The sequence below is a fragment of the Petaurus breviceps genome, unplaced genomic scaffold, assembly GCF_028583685.1.
Source record: "Petaurus breviceps papuanus isolate PSGF00001 unplaced genomic scaffold, PetGlider_PUasm1.0 174, whole genome shotgun sequence".
NCBI classification, from domain to species: Eukaryota; Metazoa; Chordata; class Mammalia; order Diprotodontia; family Petauridae; genus Petaurus; species Petaurus breviceps.
Genome location: NW_027185761.1, coordinates 55,383,293 through 55,403,568, shown reverse-complemented (window position 1 = coordinate 55,403,568; position 20,276 = coordinate 55,383,293). Strand labels below are relative to the sequence as shown.

General features: G+C 39.7%; 1 protein-coding gene across 27 annotated transcripts in view; it reads right to left on the bottom strand.

Moving 5' to 3' along the window:
* Nucleotides 1–20,276, bottom strand: part of FHIT (fragile histidine triad diadenosine triphosphatase) — a 1,710,176-nt gene that overhangs the window by 150,456 nt on the left and 1,539,444 nt on the right. The gene's annotated exons all lie outside the window — the stretch shown is intronic.

Sequence of the window (20,276 nt, the reverse complement as noted above, 5' to 3'; positions counted from 1 at the left end):
GAAGGAAGGAAGGAAGGAAGGAAGGAAGGAAGGAAGGAAGGAAGGAATGGAGGGAGGTAGGGAGAGAGGGAGGGAGATAAGGAGGGGAGGGAAAAATAAGGAAGAAGAAAAGGCAGGTGGGGGAAGGAGGGAGAACAGTAAAAGAAAGATAAGAGATAGGGAAAGGAGAAGGAGAAAAGATGGGAAGGCAGAAATCAGCCAGCATTTATTAAATACTTGCCGGGCACATTGATAAACTCTGGGGATAGAAAAAATAAATAAATAAAATTGTCCCAGTCCTCAAGGAATTATTCTAGTAAAGAAAATTCTGTGTGTGTGTGTGTGTGTGTGAGAGAGAGAGAGAGAGAGAGAGAGAGAGAGAGAGAGAGAGAGAGAGAGAGAGAGAGAGAAGTAGTCATAGTCATAGTAGAAGCAGTAGTAGTCATAGTAGTCGTAGTTGTAATAGATGGCTGGGGTTGGAGAGGGATCTCTAGGAAAAAATTCCTACAGAAGGTGGCACTGGAGATAAGTATTCCAATCCTGGGTTTGCAGTCAGTGCAAAGACACAGAGATGAGAGATGGGGCATGATGTATGAGGAACAGCTTTAAGCCAGTAGGGCTGGACCAAAAAGTACATGTATGAGAAAGGTACAAAGTGAACAGGCAATGAAGAACTTTCAACAGCAGACAGAAATAAGTTACCTGATAGCTAATATACAGCACCTACTATGTGCTAGGCATTTTTCTAAAAGCTTTAGAAATATTATCTTATTCTATCCTCACAACAAGCTGGGAAGTAGGTGCTACTATTATTTTCATTTTACAGATGAGGAAATTGAAGTAAACAGAGGTAAAATGACTTGCCCAGAGTCACACAAGCTAGTATGCAGCTGAAATTGGATTTGAATTCAAGTCTTATTGACTCTAGGCTCAGTGCTCTCTACCCACTCACTGCACCAATTACCTATATGATCCTAGAAGTAATAGGAAGCCACTGGAATCTGTTGAGTTATAAGAAGGAGGGTGGGGATAGGAGGCTACCATGATCAGACTTCTGCTTTGGGAAAATCACTTTTCCAGCTGTGTGAAGGATAGATCTGAATGGGGACTGACTTAGGGCAAGCTATTAATGGGAGCCTATTGGAATAGTCTAGGACAGTGGTGAGCTCCTAAACTACTGTGGACGTCACATGAATGAGGATAAGGGGAACTAAATGAGAGAGGTTATGAAGACAAAAATGACAGGATTTGGCAAATGATTTGCAGTGTAGGGTGTGGAAGACTTGGGAATTGAGTTGAAAGTCTATTAGTCTCAACAGTACTGAAGAAGTTGAGGAGAGAAATGGGTCAAGGATAGGAGAGAAGGGAAGAAGATCCAAGAATGCTTTTTAATACAAGCAAATACATAATACAAGGCTGGATGACCCAATGAAAAAGACTTTTTCTATAATATTGATACCTTTGACACCAAACCTGCCTTACCTCCTGGCGAATCCTGGAGCTGGGCCTTTCTGCCTCACAGTCACAACATTGGTCATTATGAGATTTTTTTTATTTTAAATTTTTTGTTTTTTTTTTAATGAGGAAAGAGAGAGGGTTGAGGAAGGGAGCCTTATGTTAAGAGGTTTATATGAATTCTTTAAAAAAGCCTTTGATCCACACCAAAGAGATAGAAAGAAAACTTCAAAGAAGAATGAAAAGCCCCTGTACTTTGCACCTGATTTCAGTACATGGAGGATTCATTATTTATCAACCTCACCTCCCCATGGTACCATTCGGTGGCCTCCAAAGACATTCAACTGCATGTCTGGTTTTAGAAAGTAAATATGCTGTGACTACCCATTTATAAGTGGGGTTAATTCACTGAAGCTCAAAGATGTGGAAGGAATTTTTTACTAGAAGGTGTGTAACTAAATATAATCTTGACATGCAATCATGAAAGGAAGGAGAGTTCATTTCATTTGTGCCCTCCTCTCTGACTCTGTCTTTCTCCTTCTCCCTCCCTCTCCTCATCGCCCCCTTCACTTTCCTCCCTCTCTCCCTTCTCTCTCTCTCTCTCATTTTCCTCTTCTCTTTCTCTCTCATTTTTCATTTTTCTCTTTCTCATTTTTCTCCTCTCTCTCTCTCTCTCTCTGTCTCTCTGTCTGTCTCTCTCTCTGTCTGTCTCTCTGTCTCTCTCTCCATCTATGTATCTGTGTCTCTCCCTCTCTCTTTTTTGTTTCTGTATGTGTCAACTACAAGTTGTCTAAATGTCAACAGAGACTATAAACCATTGAATACCACAAAGTCTCTTAAAAGAAGCTTCCTTGGATTGTTCATCTTGAGGGTGTCACTGCCTTAACCTTTTTAATATTGGCCTTCTGCTTTGCCAAGATCATGTGCATTATGCCATGCGCTCAAGGAGGTGAAACTTTTCCTTAAAAGAAAACTTGAACAAATTTCTGATATTCCAGGCTACTAACAAGATCATTTCCAGTGCTTTGAGCCAGTCAAAACTGTTCTTTCACTTTTCCAGAACAGTTCAAACCACCAAGCATGTCAGGCTATCACAGAATTGCAAAGTGGGGAGGGGCTTCTGAGATTCCCTAGGACTTGATCAAGATCTTCACCCTCACTGTCTCTTAGCAGGCACCATTCATCCTTTGCTTGAACACACCAGGAGAAACCATGTAACTCCTCAGGAAGCAGGTTCCATTTGTATATGGCTTTAGGATATCTTTTTTTTTTTTTAATGGTGAGCTTATAGCTGTTGGTCTACAGCTACCTCTCTGTCCATTGTCTACACTGTCCACTCTCCCCTACCCCTGTCCATTGTTCCTACCTTTGCTCTATGGAGTCAAGCAGACATCTAATCACACTTCCACATATCCGAATTTCAAATTTCTGAAGATGGCTGTCATGTCACCACCACATACACTTGTGCGTGCGCGAACACACACACACACACACACCTCTACCTTATCTTATCCAAGTTTAACAAACCCAGTTCCTCCTACCCTATTTGCTGGTAATACATGTTCCTCAAGCCTTTCATCTTCCTGGCTGACTTCCTAGAGACACTCCCCCATTCCCCTTCCTGGCCTGTGCCTCCCAGAAGTGAATGAGGTGTGTTGTGACCAAGCCCAAGAGCAGAGTATCATCTGCCTAGTTAAATTCACGGGGCCATTCCAGGCAAATAAAGATCACATTCACTTTTGGGGGGTTCCAATTTCACACTGTTAAGGAAAATTGAACAGGTTAGTAACACCCACTCCCACTCCTAATTCGTCACACACAAACTGCCATCTGGCCACACCTCTACCATCTCATGCTTGAAAAGCTGAGCTTTTGGGACCCAAGTTTGAGATGCTACATTTGCCAATATTTTTTCATCTTATTAGATTTGGCCTGTTCTCTTGGCTTACTTATTTTTGGATCTTGAACCTGTCATCCAATGTGCTCGCTATCCCTCCAAACTTTGTGTCATCTGCAGATTTGATAAGCGGACCATCTGTGCCATTATCCAAATCACTGATAATAGTTTTAAACAGCACAAGGCCAACAGCAGGACCTTGGGGCATTTTGTTAGATACCTCCTTCTGTGCTGACATCAAAATGGTCAAGTTTAAGCTTTTGGTCTGGTCATCAAATCTACCTATACATACTCCAATGCTACCCACATCCCTCTAATTTGTCCACAAGGACAGAACAAGAGAATTCAACAAATACTTTGCTGACATCTAGGTAAGATCCATCCATGATAGGAACTTAAGTCATCATTCTAGTAATCCTATCAAAAGAACAGCAGCAATAACATAAAACAAGTTAGTCTGGCAGGGCGAGAAGGAACCATAATTATTCCTTCTGATCACTGTTTCCTTTTCTAGATGTTCACTGGCCATCCCTTTGAGAATACATTCTGGAATGTTGTCAAGAATGAAAGCCAAGCTCACTGGGCTCTCATTGGCACACTGCATTCTTTCTTTTCAGAAAATAGAAGAACATTCCTTTCTAAGGTTCTTCAGTAGCTCACCCATCCTTCACAACCCCTATGAAATTGCATGGTGGCTTAGCAATGACATTTTCCAGTTCTTTCAATACCCTAGCATATCACTTATGAAAGCCTGGTTACTTGCATTCATCCCCACACTCTATCTTCTTTCTGACCAGGGACTTCAGCTCCCTGTTCACCATTTTTGTTCTGTACTTTCCTCTATGAATATAATTGCCCTTGGCAGAGAAAATGGAAGTAAAATAAAAGCTGAGTATTTCTGCTGTATCTCCACTGTACATTATTATTGTTCCATTGAGGGAGAGTGTATTATCGTTATTCTCAGTCATTTTCAGTTCAACTCTTTGTGACCTCAGTTGGGATTTTCTTGGCAAAGATATTGGAATGGTTTGCCATTTCCTTCTCTAGCTCATCTTACAGATGCTCATACTGAGGCAAAAAGGGTTGAGTGATTTGCCCAGGGTCATCTAGTTAGTAAGTGTCTAAGGCTGTATTTGAACTAACAAAGAAGAGTGGTCCTGACTCTTGAGCTGGCACTTTATCCACTGTACCACCTCTAATACTTCCTAACTGGATGATAAGAAGCAGGTCACTTTTAACTTTTATTCACCAATTTCCATTAGATATATTATTACATAACAGAGATTCACAGTTACATGCATAGTCCTCTCCTTGGGTCCTACAATGTATATAGAAATGCCCAGTTCATTTGGTGTTTGTAAAGTTCATAATAAAAATAAAAGAAAAAGAAAAACAATTTATGAGGAGACTAGACCCAGAAAGTACCTGGTCAAGGTGAACTCCTTGTTAACCTTAACTACAATCAAAGAATCTTAACTCACATAGATATAAAACTTTAAGGTTTTCAAGATATTTTCCTCATAATGACCCTTTGAGGCAGACAATAGAAGACCAATGATACTCACTTTATAGATGGAGGAAATGAATGCCTACAATTATGGAATGTTTTGTCCAAACCGCCACCATTAATGAATTGTAACTGAAAGACTCTCCTCACAGCGATCCGCCTTATAAGCATGTTAGAACTAGACAGACCTCAAAGATAAACCATCTCCCTTTTATAGATGTGGAAAGTGATATCCAGGCAGGAAAAATTACTTGCCCAAAGCCACACAAATTAATAAGTAACAGCAGGAAGTAGAATCCAGATCCCCTTGCTCCTAGACTGTTGATCTATACATAGCAAACCACCTTGTATGTTCTGACATCCCCCAAAAGAAGGTGAACTAAGCCAGAGACTCAATTTTGACTTCCCAAGGAAAAGTAGCAGAGCTGGGAAGCGGGAGGGGTCCTCTTGATTCACATCCTTGAGAGTCCCTTGACCCTCACCACTGTGCCAGGCTGATTTTACTTATTCTTGTATATTCTTGGAATGAAAGCGCAGAAGGTTCAGAAAATCAATGGTGTATACACACACACACGTATGCAAAATGAAAACAATCAGGATTTGGGATAGAAGAGCCTTATAAGACTGCAGAGAGGCCTAGTACTCTAAAACAAAGAGAAAAGAGGGTTTCAGTGAAAAATCCTGCACAAAAGGACAGAAACACATAAATCTCGGTATGTGCTTTAGGGTTGGGTTCTAAGAAACGTATTTGGGAAAACTTCACAGGTTAAATAAAGACTCTGCACACCATAACTAAGACACTCAGCAAATAAATAATCAGTACACTCAACCAATAACCATTCCTAAGTCTTGGTCTACAAGGAATAGCGACACTCCATCACTATACAAATAGTCCAGACTTAGTCTTAGGCTGGGGCAGCTAGTGGATAGCCAGCAGGCCTGGAGTGAGATTCATCTTCCTGAGTTCAAACCTGGCCTCAGACACTTACCGTGTTTCCTCATCTGTGAAATGAATTGGAGAAGGAAATGGCAAACCACTCTAGTATATCTCTGCCAAGAAAACCCCTAAGAGGGTCATAAACAGTTGGACACAACTGAGAATTCAACTCCTAAGCCTCTCTGCAGTCTGATTGGATTATTTTATTCCAAATTCTGATTGTTTGCATTATGCATAACTTCATTTAAAAATATATTCCCAAGGCTTTTTATTAGTTTTCTGAATCTGTTCTTTATAAGAAGATCTAATATTGTAATAAATCATAACTGTATTGTTAATTATATGTCTAGCTAAAGAATACTATTGGGGAATATGTATGTATGTTACACTGTATTATTTCATCTTATATTGTACCATATCATGCCATATATTATTGTATTATATAGCATTATACATTCTATTCTAATGTTATATGCTATGCTATATTATATCACATTACATTATATATTATGCTATGTCATGTCATATTATATCATATGATATTATATTATAACATATTGTATTATATGGAGAAGGGGAGGGAAGACTTATGCCAAAACAAATTAATACAAAATATATACTATATAATATATAAAGTAACTTTGAAGATGGTGGGGAAAGTATAGTGTTATTAATAATAGGGCATTCAGGAAAGGATGGGTGACTTCTTTGAGCCCTTCCACATAGGAGAAGTACATCTCCTTTGATATGAAGCCTTTTGGAGATTCAAGCTGCATCTGGGTACCTGACCTAGGCCCAGTTCCTCAATGGTGGTGGGGAGTCCCATGCTACCTCCAGGAGAAGCCTCTCCTGAGGATCTGGAGTCTGGTGTTGAGAATAGGAGGAGGGTTGGAAACTCAGTTACTATATAGTCAAGGCATTTTTCTTTTCTTTTCCCTGGGCCCCAATTTCATCAATGACATCTCAATGCCTTTGTATAGTCTGTCTTCCATCCCTGGAATGATCTCTCTTCTTCCTCAGAATTCCTATTTTTCACATCACAGAATTGAAAACTGATTTTAATTCTATTTTGCTGAGACTTAATCAAGCTAGATTTAATATTCCCTTTCGAGGTTCCTTCCCCTTATAAACTTCACCCACCACCCACATCCCAGAGAAACTAGCCTAAAGGTCAGACTTCTGTCTTGTAATTACCCCTACCTTGGAGCCCCATCCACCACCCACTTTCCAGAGAAACTTGATTAACCCAAAGGTCAAATCTCATCATTTAAACTACCATAGCAACTCCCATTGCCTGAGAACCTTTGCCTTGTGATTTGAAGCTGTAGTTAAGGGGGATTCAGAAGGAGAGGTTCAAAGGATATTATCTCAATTCTGACTATCATTTTTGGCCAATCAGAAAAAGACATGCCAATGTTGCTCAAGATTTTGCTCTATTATCTTGCTAATTGTTATAAAAGACCCCGTGGGCTCCCGCTGAAGGTTTTTGGTTGTTGAGAGGCCATGGACTCAATTTATTTGTTGCTGCTAGCCTGACTAATACATCGATCATGCACAGAACTTTGTGCCTCAGTTTACCCTGATTTTCAGACCTAATGACCTCCCATATAAGAACTTTTTGGAATTGATTTTTTTTGTATTTATTTTGGATATATTTTCTATGTGCCCCCAATAGAAAGTAAGCTCCTACAGGGTATTTAATTTTTGTCTTTATAACCCTAGGGTCTAGCATGGTTGCTGGCACACAAAAGATAATTAATAATCTTTGTTTGCTTAATTAAATGAGCTGCAAAGTCTCTTCCATCCCTGACATACTATCTCCCTTATATTATTCTATTGACTTAATTTCTAAGGTTTTTGTTGTAAGACAGGTAACACCAAAGTGGGAGCTTTTCTAGCAGGTTCACTCTTGATTTGGCCAGTCAGAAGGACAGCATTGGAGACATAATAAGGGGTTAAGTAAGCTTCCTTTATTCTAGTCTATTCTTCTCAAAGGGTTTTGCTGATAATGGGAGCACAACTCCTAACATCCCCTAAGGCTCAATGGGGGTCTATTGAGGCACGCACAGCATCCCAGCGTGGGCATTCCTACTCCCCCCTTACTGACCAGAGTTCACTTGACTTATAGGGTAACAAAGAAGACAATTTGTGAGCAATAGCCTCAGAAGTTTACATTAACTCATCATTCTATCTCCCTGACAGTCCCAGTGAATATTTACCAGCTGAACTCAAATGTTTACATTATCTTAAGATTATAATATGCTGTGCAAGCATAGTGGAGATGTTTACAAACCATGAGCCTGGGAACTAAAGATTGTTACGGCCATGGATCCTAGGAATTGATACCAAAAATCTACCTTATACACACTAAAATCCACCTTACACACACTTCCAAGTCTAACATTCTCAAAAACCAATCAATGACTTAGGAGATGAGGCTAGTGATCAAATGAGTCCATGATGTCATTTGAAACTAAGGCTCTTCAGCATGAGAAAGTGATGCTCTGGAAACAGAAATATCTCCCTGGTTCTTCCAGCTCAAACAACCAGTGTATTGTCCTGGCACATTATACTAAAGTCCAGGTCCCCTATGTCTCAGGAATTAGAGGGTGTTGGTCTAGAACTGGGGTTATCTAGTGTTCTCAGGAAGCCAGGGAGGAACATTTTTAAAAGCTCTCTGTAGAGTATTCCTCTCCCTGTGGAGACATCCACAAACTCTGACCATGATGGCCATCACCATTAGTAAGGCAGCTGCAGCTTCATCTTTGGTTTGTCCGGACACTCCCCGTGTGATGTGGGCATTCTTTTCCCACTGAGCAGATGGCCCTGGAGCTCACTTTGCTGCCACTTTTGCAGAGTTTTCTGTGCAGTTCAGCTGGTTCCACACCCTCTTGTGCAAATTCAGCCCAACTGAATAATAGTTCTTTGTTTCCCATCAGCTCATCACTAAATGAAGTGTGTGTATTGCACTGCTAAGACCAGACTGCACCTCTCCTTCTAATGCAAATGGGGCCAGTGTACATGTATATCAATGCATGTCTATATGAACACACAGATATGTATGTAACCCTGTATATACCTGTGAATGTGAGTCAATGTGTATGTGATATAGACTTGTATACCTTAGAGAGGAGAAGGCCCAGAGCACATGAGAAGTGTCTGAAAGTATTTGCACGATCATGGGGTGAGATTTGACTTGTTCCGTTTGGCTTCAGAGGGAAGAACCTAGAATGGGTAGAAACTGGAAAGTTGTAAAGAGATTTAGACTTGATTTGATGGGGAAAGAAGAAAAGGGGGAAAAAATCTAATAATGGGAGCTGTACAAAAGTGAAATGAGCTGCCTAAGGAAGTGGGGCTCACCCTCCTTGGAGGTCTTCATGTGACCCACAATGTATACTATAGCAGGGAATCCTCTGGGTTGTAGGGTGGATTAGATGGCCACTGACATCTCTTCCTCTCAAAATCCTTTAATTGAAGCCAACACTCTCACTATGCAGGAGAGAAAACTGAGGCCTGAGAATTACACACAGTGAGTAGCCAAGCTGGGACTCCAGCTCATGTCTGCTGGCTTCATCATGGAGCCTGCAATTGTTGGTCAAACAGTGATTTCCTTAAAGTCAAGTTCTCATGGAACCAATCACCAATACTAAAAGCAGAGCCCCAAAGCCAATAGGAACTTCAGAGACTAACAGCCTCATTTTATATTTATGGAAATGGAGGCACACTCTGTCCAAGGGACTTGGCAAAGATCACATAGGTAGTAAACTTCAGGGGTAAAATTCAAACCCAGGTCATCTGTCTACAGAGTCAGTGTTCTTCCCACTGCATAACTACGGGGAATCATTTTGGGGGAAGGCACTAACAGAATCTACCTCACTGTCAGAACTTCACTTTTCAGAGGGTATGGGAAGCAGGTACATTACACGAAGGGAAAAGTCTTTTAATAAAGCTCATCAGCTGAGGACAGTTTGGGTAAATTTATAATTCACTCTATTTTTTTTTCTACATTTCTATCCTTTGCTTTTTTTAATGTTTCCTGTAAATCCCAGTCCCACAAATGGCCAATAACATTTACTCTTGGGTGTTAATATACCTCAAGGTAGCAGGACCTTAAAGTCCATAAGGTCCAAGCTCCTCATTTCAGAAAAATGGAAAATGATGCCGAGGGGTTCAATTATTCAATTACTTCTCAAAGGTCACTCACATAAGTCCTATATTGCAGAGCTGAAGTTTGAATCCAAGCCCTTTATTCCAGACCTGTTCTTTCTTCTATCACATCACACCATCTCCAGAGACTTTTCATTTCTTTCCACAGGTATTTTAATATTCTTCTTCTGGCTACTTTCCCCAAGAGTTCTGTACCACTGGGGCTTGACAAAGAAGATTTCAAAGAGGTTTGGAAATCCTCAGGTCCTGTATCGTTCTGTTGTTGTTTTGACAATTTTTCTTTGTAAAACGAGACAAAGATTTTGTTTATGTTTTCTCATCTATTTGAAGTTCCCTTCCTTTCCCTTTGGGGCCATTTCCTTTTCCCAACTTGCACATTGAGAGTGCATCTTGATAGTATTGATTACAGGTTTGGTTCTTTTTTCAATAGCATACAGGCAACTGTCTTGTTTTCTTCTATCCTGAGTTCACAGATCTTCTTGGGAAGGGTTTTCAGTGAACACCTCCTTGACTTGTTTAATCATTAATTCCAGATCTTGTCATTTTCCCTGTGAATCTCTTCTTTTCACATGCCCACTTCCTATGGGCCTTGGGTTGTGTGTGTGTGTGTGTGTGTGTGTGTGTGTGTGTGTGCGCGCGCGTGCACCTGTTTTGATATATTTTTTTTTAAATTTATTGCCATCAATGATTTCAGTTAGGGAAAGTAGTTTGAATTTTCTCTTTGCTCAAAGTAGAAATAAATTCATTGTCAGTTCTTTCATACAGTTCATTAAACTTTAAAGAATTAGAGTTGCTGACTTCTGAGGTTCCTTCCATAAACCCTAAAACTCCCTCTCTTACTCTCTTAGCTTCAAAGGGATGAAAAAATCACAGACTTTCAAAGTTTGAAGAGACCTCAGTGGTCTCATCTTGTCCACCCTTCTCCCAAGAACCTCTATAACAATACACCTGACATATGGTGATTTTTTTTCTTGAAGACACCGATGAAGAGCCCAATCTATTTTTGGTTAGCATTAGTTGTTAAGATTTATGAATAAAATAATTTATAAAATTATTAATAAATAATAACTATTCAAAAAATTTCCCTTCCATCAACCTTAACTTTATCTTTGGAACTTCCATCCACTGTTGCTAGCTCTGTGTTTTGAGTCCAGAAAGGAGTCTAGTACCTCTTTACGTGACAATATTTCAAATAAGCTTTCATATTCCCCAAGCCTCCTCTTCTCCCTGTTAAACATTTCCATTTTCTTTATTCGGGCCTCATACGGACTTTCACCATTCTTATTGCCTTTATCAATGTCCCTCATAAAATGGAATAGTCATAACCGAATGCAAGATTCTAGATATCAATAGTCTGACCTGGGCACATTATAGCAAGACTGTCACTTCCTGATTCCTATGAGTCATCCCTTTCTTACTGTGACTAAAGATCACAAGAGGGTTTTTTTTTTTTTTTGTGGCTGTCATATTACCCTCTTGCCTCATATTCAGCTCCAAGTCCCCCAAATCCATTAAATCTGTTTTTCAGACAAACTGCTACATAGTCATGCCTTCCCTGTCTTATACTTAGGAAATCCATTTCTTAAGTCTAAGAGTAAGACTTTATGTATAACCCTATTAAATTCCATTACATTAGATTCAACCCAATCTTCTAACCTATTGAAAATCTTTGTGGATCCCTCCCATCTTTGTTTCAGCAAAGAGCCAGTCCCTGTCAGGGAATGTTCCAATGCAAACAATAGTCTCCATCAGCAAAGATCTTCTAAAAGTGTTTCCAAGAACTTTCCTAATTCACCATTTCCCTCCCTGCCATTTCTCTGATGCCAGTTTTCTCTGTCCTGTCCTTATCCCCATTCAGGATGAGTTCCATTAGTACAAGTGGGGAGGATGGGAAGGAGACTAACCATACAATAAAATCATAGAGTCCTTCAAGTATTAAAGGACAAAGGAGGAAATAGAAATCCAGGTAAGTAAAGTGACTTGCCTAAGGCCATATAGACGATAAGTGAAAGATAGCTCAGTGCCTTAGGCTTCCTCACCCTGGAAGATTCCTTGACCCCCTTAGCCCCTTCTTCTGACTGGTGAGTTCTTCCAAGTTCTTTAATTTTGAGAACGTGACACCAGCCATGCTCACTCCAAATATAGGTCAGCCCATGATTACTAGGACCACCACAACCCCACCTTTGTTTTATGACTCCCTTTCATATGTTGTTTCCTACCATTAGAATGTGAGCTCCTTGAGGATAGGGACTGTCTTTCTTTTTACTTGGGTTTGTATTCTCAATGCTTAGCATAGTGTCTGGCACATTATGCAGGCATTTTCAGTCATGGCTGACTTTTTTGTGAACCCATTTGGGGTTTTCTTGGCAGAGATACTGGAGTGGTTTGCCATTTCCTTTTCCAGCTCATTTTATAGATGAGGAAACTGAGGCAAACAGGATTAAGTGACTTGATCAGGGCCACACAGTTAGTAAGTCACTGAGGCCAGATATGAAGTCAGGAAGGTGAGTCTTTCTGACTCCAGGCCCAGCACACTATTCTCTGCTCCACCTAGCTGCAAGAGCACATAGCAAGCACTTCATGAATAAATGTTGACTAACTTAACTTGGCAAAGACTTGACTCAAGACTTTTTGTGTCCAAAGAGAGCATTCTTTTCACACTGCCTTCTTTTGTATTTTCCAAAATATCTAGCACAAGGGACTATTTGAATACTGGTTAAATTAACTTCAAGTTAGCCACACATTGCATGAACCTTTGACCTACCACTTTGATGATTAAAACAAGCACATCTGTGGAGCAGTGAGTAAGATCTCTGGCCCCAGAGTCTGGAGACCTGGGATCGGTTCCGGGCTCAGATACTTAACACCACACAAAATAACTGGCCTGTAACCTTGAGCAAGTTACTTATACCCAATTGCTTAGGGGCCACCAGGTGGAACAGTGAGTAAGAACACCGGCACCAGCGTTGGGAGACCTGGGATCAGTTTCTGCCTCAGACACTCGGCACCCACACAAAAATAACTAGCCATGTAACCTTGAGCAAGTTACTTAAGCTGGATTGCTTAAAAAAAAAAAAAAACAAGCAAATTTGCCCTAAAGGCAATCCCAAGATATTGTGCCATATTTGAATATCTCAATTACCTAAGAAAATCAAATTCTCCAAAAAAAAAGTCTTTGTGATGCATGACTAAGTTTCTAAAGGTGATGTCACTGAAGTACATTACCTCATTGGTCCAATGGCACAGGATCACCTTTGTGTGCTATTGCTGATGGATGCCTGTCGTTTGAGGATGATTCTGCGTTAGAAGGAATCATCACTAGAACCCTGACTGCCAGCTGGGAATTTCTTTTTGACCACCACTCATCAAGGTACAGGGAAATGGAGATCTGAATCCCTGGAAGGAGAACCCGCACCTGTGAAATCAGAGCTCCTCGGAGCACTTGAGGGAAAAAGTAATGAAAATACACAGCGTTTGCACAGGAGGCTCTACTCTAACATGACCTTTTGTATTTGTTACCAAAAGGATAAGATCAGTCATTAGGTTCTGCTCTTTAGCCAGTTCCAAATCCACCCAATTAAACTATGGTCTAGTGCAAATCTCTCCATCTTTTTCCAATCATAGCTTGAAAGTGATTTGTTTCCTCTCTTTCTTTTTTATAAATAAAAAAAAATGCTTTCCTAAAATCTAGGCAAACTATACTTACAGCATTCCCCTAAAGTAATTCTAATTTAATGACCTCATCAGGTAAATCTGGCAATGACCCATTCCTGAGGAAGCCAATTGGCTCTTTGTCCTCACCTTCTCCATTTCTAAGTATTTACTAATCATGCTTTTAAAAATAAGATCTCAATAGAAAAAGAAATTCCACTTAAATTAAAAATCAAATTATGGTAAACATTAATTTAATTAATTAAAATTAATTTAATTAATTTAAATTAAATTCCATTTAAAATTACTATAGACATTATAAAATATTTGGGAGTTTACCTGCCAAAACAAACCCAGGTTTGAACATAATTACAAAATATTTTTCACATAAATAAAGTCAGATCTAAATAATTGGAAAAATATCAGGTGCTCATGGGTAGGCTGAGTTAATATAATAAAAATGAAATCAGTGCCACACCAATCAAGCTACCAAAAATTTATTTTGCAGAGCTAGACAAAAACAGTAACAAAATTTACCTAGAGAAGAAAAGGTTCAGAATATCAAGGGAATAAATGAAAAGAAATGCAAGGGAAGGTGGCCTAGCTGCACCAGATCATAAATTGTATTATTAAAGCAGGAATAATCAGAACTAATTGGTATTGGCTAAGAAATACAGTAGTAGATCAGTGGAATAGGTTAGGTACATAAGACACAATAGTCAATGACTATAGTAATCTACTATTTGATAAATCCAAAGACTCCAGCTTCTAGGATAAGAACTCACTATCTAACAAAATCTGCTATGAAAACTGGAGAACAGTATGGCAGGAACTAGGTATAGACCAACATCTTACACCCTACGACCAAGACAGAGTCAAAATGGGTAAATGATTTAGATATAAAGACTGATACTATAAGCTAAATAGGAGAGCACAGAATAGTTTACCTGTCAGGTCTATGGAGAAGGGAAGAATTTATGACCAAACAAGAGATAGAGAACATTATGAAGTGCAAAATGGATGATTTTAATTACATTAAATTGAAAAGTTTTTGCCCAAAGCCAACAAAACCAAGATGAGGAGGGAAGCAGAAAGCTGGGAAACTATGTAGCCAGTGGCTCTGATACAGGATTCATTTCTAAAATATATAGAGAACTGAGTCGAATTTATAAGAATACAAGTCATTCCCCAATTGATAAATGTTCAAAGGACATGAACAGGCAGTTTTCGGAGGAAGCAATTAAAGCTATGTATAGTCATATGATTTTTTAAAATTCTCTAAATCACTATGAGTTAGAGAAATGCAAATCAGAACAACTCTGAGGTGCCACATCACACCCATCAGGTGGCTAACATGGCAAACAGGAAAATGCTAAATGTTGAAGAAGATATGGGAAAATTGGGGCACTAATACATTGCTGGTGGAGTTGTGAACTGATCCAACCATTCTGAAGAGCAATCTGGAACTATGCCCAAAGGGCTATAAAATTGTGCATACCCTTTGACCCAGCAATACTACTTCTAGGGTTGTATCCCAAAGAGATCATAAAAATGGGGAAAAGACCCACATGTACAAAAATATTTATAGCAGCTCTTTTTGTGGTGGCAAAGAACTGGAAATTGAGGGGATGCCTATCAACTGGGGAATGTCTGAACAAGTTATGGTATATGAATGTAATGAGATACTATTATGCCATAAGAAATGGTAAACAGGAAGACTTCAGAAAAAACCTAGAAGGACTTATATGAACTGATACTGAGTGAGGGGAGTAGAACCAGGAGAACATTGTACACAGTCACAGCCATATTGCGCAGTGAATGCCTTTAATGGACTTAGCTCTTCTCAGCAATGCAAGGATCTAAGAAAAGTCCAAGAGTCATGCTAGAAAATGCTATCCACATCCAGAGAAAGACCTATTGGGTCTGAATGCAGATGAAAGAAGACATTTGGTCCCCTTTTCTTTTGTTTGTTTTCTTTCTTCTTTCTCGTGGTGCCTCCCATTCATTCTCATTCTTCTTCATGACTAATGTGAAAGCATGTTTAATATGAATGCATAAGTAGAGCCTATAACAGAGTGCACACCATATTGGGGAGGGGAGAGGAGAAGGAGGGGAAGAAAATTTAAAACTCAAAATGTTATGGAAGTAATGTTGAGAAGTAAAAATAAATTAATTATAAAAAATGAGATCTAAAACAGAGGTTCTTCTTTTATGTTATGAAACCTTTTTGGCTGTCTGGTGAAGCCTATGAACCCCATCTTGGAATAATGTTTTTCAATGCATGAAAACCCCAGGATTATAAAGGAAACCAATTACAATGAAATACAGGTATCATATATATATATATATATATATATACATATATATATATACATATATATATATAGTAACAAAAGATCATAGACATAGACTACACCTTAAGAACCTTTGTTCTAGAATTTTAACAAGAGGAATCAAACTCAGGCTGTTATAATCTACAGATTCTGCCTTGTCCTTTAAAAAAAATCAGGACAACAATCATCCTCCTGTACTACAGTACCTTTGCCATTGACTGTGATCTTTAAAAAGATCACTGACGGGGGTTCGGCAAACACCTGTGCCAGGACCTAGGATGTAGTTCACCTGATCCAGGTGACTTGAACTCATCACGGGCAGCCATACACTTTCCAACTCTCTTCTTACTTATCTTGTGCATCAGCTCCCTATCAGCCACTTTTGTCCTGCCCTTTCCAGTCCAAGGGTCATTCTCCTTGGCAGAGAAAAGAGAAGCCCCATAATACAGAAGAGCTCAGTCTTCTCTTTGTCACCAGTTAGCCAGGGCTCATCCACCTCAGCAGCAGTCCTATGCCTTCTTTGATCTTCTTTTTCCCAATATAGTTTAAAAACCCCTTTTTGTTGTCTTTCTCTTTCCTTGACAGCCTCAGCTCATTTGGAACTTTAGTGCTCTCAACATCATTCTTTCAGGACTGTGCCCTGCCTTTCTGTCTCAGTCTCAATTACCTGTCCTGGCTTCCATCTTCTGTACATGTCAGTGGAAGTGTTTCATTGATGATGCAGATAGAGCAGAAGACATAGCTCTCAAGGGCTCTCTTTCTCCCCAAATTTTGCTAGAGTGGTTTGCTTACTTTTTGTCCCCTTTGCCCCTACTCTTATGTTAACTCATGAACCTGCTCTATCCCTCAAAAAGAATGTAAGCTCCTTGAGGGTAGGGATTATTTAATTTTTGTCTTTTTTTCTCTAGTTCCTAGCTCAGTGATTTGCTCATTGCAGGCAACTGATTGATACTGGAAGAAATGAACTCAAGACCACTTCTGGCCCAGGGACTTTGATGACATGTGAGGTGTACAGGGAGGTGACACCATGAGGTCAGAGAATGAGTGCTAGAATTGGGAGAGATCTGTGACTCCTATACCACTGCTGCCACTTACTGGTGGTGCAGCCAAACACGAAGCATTTAACCACTCTGAACCTATGTTTCTTCTTTTCAAAACTGGAGATGATTCCTTTAGGACCTACCACACAATGTGGCATGAGGATCAATGAAATAAAGTGAAGGCACCTAAGGAGTACAAAGGATAAAGTACTTGGCCTGTAGTCAGCAAGAGCAGAGTTTGAATTTTACCTCAAACACTCACTAGCTGTGAGACCCTGGACAAGTAACTTAACCTCTGTCTACCTCAGTTTCCTCAGCTATAAATTAGAGATATCTTAGCATCTACTACTCAGCAATATTGTGAGAATAAAATTAGATCATATTTGTAAAGTGTTTTGCAAGCCTTAGAGCACCACATAAATGCTAGCTATTATTACTTATGATTAAATAATATGCCTTGCAAACATTGTGATATAGTAATGTTAACTATTATTATTTCCTTGAGGGATTCAAGTCATATATAAAGGTAGTAAGGGTGAAGTGGCTAGAGGACGGGGCTTAGAGTCAAGAAGACCTGAGTTCAAATACAGCCTTAGATACTTATCAGTTATGTGACCTTGGGCAAGTCTTACCCTCTGCCTGCTTACTTTCTTCATCTACAAATGGGAAGTAATAACATTTACCTCCCAGGGCTGTTGTTAGGATAAATAGCATACTATTTGGAAAGCACTTTGTAAACCCCAACACTCTATGTAAATGCTAGCTATGTTATTATCATATAATATTTGTACCATGCTTTGCCAACCTTAAATAGTTAGGCGATAGCTATTATTAGATACTGTTAAAGAAAATGTTGGCAAACCTTGAATGTGATGTCAGTCATTATTAGTATTATTGTTATTGTTCTTGTTGTGTTGTTAAAATCCTTGAGAATAACTCAAGTCACACAGCTAGGTAACTCAGTGGATAGAGTGCTGAGCCTGGAGTCGGGAAGATCTGAGTTCAAATCTGGTCTCAGACACTAACTGTGTGATCCTGGACAAGTCACCTAACCCTGCTTGCCTCAGCTTCCTCATCAGTTCAATGAACTCTAGAGGGAAATGGTAAACACTCCAGGATCTTTGCCAAGAAAACTCCAAATGGGTTCACGAAGAGTCTCAATGTTCTTTAATGGATCTTTAATAGATTATAATTTTATGATTTTTTGAAATATACTGTCTCCCCTTGAATGGTTGATGTGCACAGTAGGAAAAATATTGCTTCTGTAATGAGATTCTGGGTTCAAGTCCTACCTCTGGTACTTTCTACCTATATGACCTTAGACAAGTCACTGAACTTCCCTAAGCTTCAGTTTCCCTATATATAAGATGAGGGCTCTAGACTAAATGGCCTCATGGTACATTCCGGCTCCAGATCTCTGCTATTATAATCCTAGACACCTACAAAATTCTGGGCACCATCAGTGATCGGGGCTGTGAAGGCAGAAGTGGGTCCAGCACCTCCCGCGACTTCTCTGTGCACTAAAATGAGCCAAGAAGGATACTCAGAATCTATGCCTCAAGTTCCCTTCCCCACCCCCCCCCCCCAAGGCATCTCACTGCTCTAATACCAGTAGGTACTGGCAAGTCTCTAGGACCAGGGAGGAGGCCTTTATCCTTCTTCCCAAACCAATCTTGGAAGCAAGCGATGGTCTTCATCAAATCTTAAGATATATAGCATTGATCATGGCATCCATCACAGATAAATTGGAAAGGGCCCTCAAAAGTCATCAAGTCCAGTATTTTACAGATGTGGAAAGAGGCTCAGAGAGGTTGTGATCATCCCGAAGATACACACACAGTATCTATCAAAGGCAAGGTTTGAATTCAGGTCCTCTAATTTCAGACCCAATATGCTTTCCATGATATTTTGATGACTTTCTTGATCCTCTCAGGATCTTAGGTTTAGACCCAGAAGGGACTTTAGAAGCCACCTATTCTGATGTTCTCTTTTGAGAAATGAGAAAACTGAACCCCTGTGTTTGCCAAGATTACAGAGATAATAAGTGGTAGGCGTGAAATTCTTACCTACAACATCTGACTCCAAATCCTGGTCACAGGAAGAAGGGAGTATTAAGGGGTGAACATTTTTTTTTCTATACATTCTGAATAAATAGAAAATTCAGGTTCTAGAGTGGGTGGAAATAAGTTTCATATAGCTTTTACTTTCTTAGTCCAGACCCACATTAGGGAAATTTCAGGCACTGGAACAGCATAGATGTACCAAATTCGGTTTTCCTATAGTCACTGAAATATGGCACAATCTGATCTGGGTTTCTTTTGGGAGAAAAACATTCAATGGCATTTACATAGGGACCACAGGACATTTTAAAATCCACTATTTAATCAATATGGAGTATTTCTACTGAGTGTAGTTGTTTCTAATCTGCAACACAATCATAACAAGGTAAAATTCATTCCTTTCTGACAATGGCAGAAAGTCCACTTCCCATGATTTTCTTCAGCTTAAATTCCAAAACAAATTGACAACAACAATAAAACTTGGGAGATTTTTCCCCCTCTTGTTATCTGTGGACCAGGTCAACCAGTGCATACCTGGCATATAGACAACAGTATAAGCAGATGGCTGAGTGACAGGAGCTTCCTGCCAAGGAAAAGAGTGGTCCATTACCATGGAGAGGAGTTCAGCATGGCATGCATTTCCAATAGCACACAGCAGCCCAGAGTTATAATTAGGCCATTTGCTCAGATGGGTGATTTATACATGATGTGGAGACTGTAGCCTCATGCTCAGGCCTGGTGTTATCAAAATGCTACCAGGTGGTTTTTTGTTTGTTTTTTCTAGTTATATCAATAACACACTGGCTGTTGCTGGCCTCTGAGAGCCTCTCAAATACTGAGGTCCATGAGAAACTCAAGCTGTGGGAATTGAGACCACTGTTTTGTCTGTCATTGAACATTCATGGACAAGCTAACAAGGCTGTGGTAGATATGATTAGAGGGAGAGGCCTTGCTCCTACGTTGACCAGACCAAGTGGTTCCTGAGTCAACCACCACCACCAAATGAGATTGTTTCCACACTGCCCAGACGCTGGTGATTTGTAAACAGCCTTCTCCCTTCCAACAAACCAACGAACAAACACTATCAATTAGTGATATGAGAAAGGGTCATGATGAATTCTCTATTGGGCATGAGACCATCACAATATTTAGGCAACATTAAACTATATTTTAAAGCACTCCAGGTTTGCATCCAAAATCACATGGTGAATTCAGAAACTGATATTTCTCCCTTGGGGCTGGTTCCCTTT